Source organism: Metopolophium dirhodum, chromosome 5, assembly GCF_019925205.1.
Source record: "Metopolophium dirhodum isolate CAU chromosome 5, ASM1992520v1, whole genome shotgun sequence".
NCBI classification, from domain to species: Eukaryota; Metazoa; Arthropoda; class Insecta; order Hemiptera; family Aphididae; genus Metopolophium; species Metopolophium dirhodum.
This window is the reverse complement of record NC_083564.1, coordinates 11,757,076-11,759,444: the sequence shown is the minus strand read 5'-3', so window position 1 is coordinate 11,759,444 and position 2,369 is coordinate 11,757,076.

Below are 2,369 nucleotides of genomic sequence, written 5' to 3'. Positions count from 1 at the left end.
GTATAATTTTATTTTTCATAAATCACAATATTCTAAGTCTGGCTGTATTCTGGAGCGTTTCTTCATGGGCGTCGCAGTTCACACACGTCACGGATTCCGCCGAAGGAGTCGATAATTAAAGTAAGTTTGTTTTTATATTCTTTTGGGGCTTAAATTTACTTTTAAGACTTAAAAGTTAAAACAAATATTTAATGTCACGAAAAATGTGCTATCCAAGTGTTGTAGGTGCATATTTTAGTTCCGGACTAAAAATGTATAAAATACGCGAGATATAAACGCCGTCGTCGTTTTTCCAGTCCCTGTTTGTAGAATAATTATAATTAATATAGGTGCATACCTATACAGGGTACTTAATATAAATATATAAATATTTTGGTTTAATTTATAGAAATATATGTTATGACTTATAACTGATAATAGTCATAAGATACAATTTTAATTAATAACTGGTAATTTTTTTTCCAAATACAACGTTATAAGTTATAGGTAACTATTAATTTAGTGTCACATACTTAACTTCTATTGTTCACCTAATATCTATATTCTATATCATAGGGATTAGGGATGTATAACCATGTACACATAAAAGTATATTCACGGAATGCTCAACTGCCTATCCTGACGTGTGCGCACTTATGAATAATATACCTACTCATATACTCGTATAGGTATATAAATATACCTATATAAATAGTGTAATACTACATACACGAATGTGTTACCTATTATGTCCCTAAAACTTCAACAGTTATTATTATATTTATTTATTTTTTAAATATAGGTAGGTACATTACAAGACTCTAATTAAAATCACATTTATTTTTTATTTTTTTGAACACAATGTTTTAAAAATTATTAATTAATATATTTATATTTATTGGTATAGTACTAAATAAATTAATGAAATAAAACAAACACAACTATAATATTAACCATACTATAATATTAGTAATAATAATATATCCACGTATAAATTATTAAAATACAAAACGAACAAACGAAAAACGATTCTGAGCAAAGATATCGTTAACTAATAAATAATATTGAGATTAAAGTAATTTAATTTTTTCGGTAGAAAATCGGTATAAATATGAATTATAAATATTTTTTTATTTTCATACCATGACGCGTGTGTGAAAAATATTATATTAAGTGTTTAAGATGTTAGATTTCGGTTCGACTGATTGTCCACCCCTTCACTCTTCCGCATCAATCCATCAGAAATTATTATTTATAATATTTAAATATAAACTGCATTTTCTGAATTTTCTAAAACATTGCTTTCCAAGCAAAGAATTCGTTTCATATATTATCAACGAATTGAAAAATGAAATTAGAACATTTATATGGGATAAAGTCAATTTATAAAATACTTATAAGAAAAAAATTAAATACAATTAAATAAAGGTAATTTTTTTTCTTATATTTCTATTTTTTTACGTACCCGTTATGTTCGATACTATAACTTCAGTCTTCAGTTATAGAAAACAACACTTGCCAATATGGAATTACTGTCGAATTTTTTTATTTTAAAATATTAAATAGCATCTGATCGATTGATGTGCTATAATGAAACTCAAAATATAACGAATACACTACCTATACACTTATCTAAATTCTATTTTATATTCGTTTAAATCGGACTTTTATGTTGTAGGTAGGTACAGTTTTGTACGTTCAATGTATCGTTCTTAATTCATAAAGTAGCTAAATGAGTCAAATGATTTTGTCAAGGGATGGGGGGGGGGGAGGATATGTCTGATTTTTTAACATGCACTATTTCAAGGGCTCTTAACCTAAGGGGCACACCACTCTAAGGAGGAGTGACACAATTTCGTAAGGGGGGGGGGGGACGTGAAAATGTTTAAAAAAAAACACGAATTTATTTAGTTATTTTGTTATTTAGGTAATACATATTAATTAATAGGTATTTCTTAATTTTTTTTATTATTTTATTTGAAACATTATTTTTAAATATTGGGATCAATAAAACTATTTTTATATAATTACTATTTTATATCAATTAGAATTTGTTTATAAACCAAGTAATAAATAAATGGTTACCAAGTAATAAAACCGTTATCTACATTATAAATTTGAATTCAATTTACTGCATTTGCGTCTAGTAGAAACAAATAAATGTTATTTTGAAGATAATGTAAAAATATCCATCATCCATTGGTTAGGACCATATATATATTTTCTATGATTGGGACTGTTAGGTTATAATTATAAATAATCTATGGCAAATGACAATCGTTTGAGACGAACAGCGATTCCAATACGTACTCACATATTTTGTTCCATTCTGGTTATTAAGCTAGGTGCCTATTTTTATAAATGTCATTAATCTCAATACTTCCAGACTG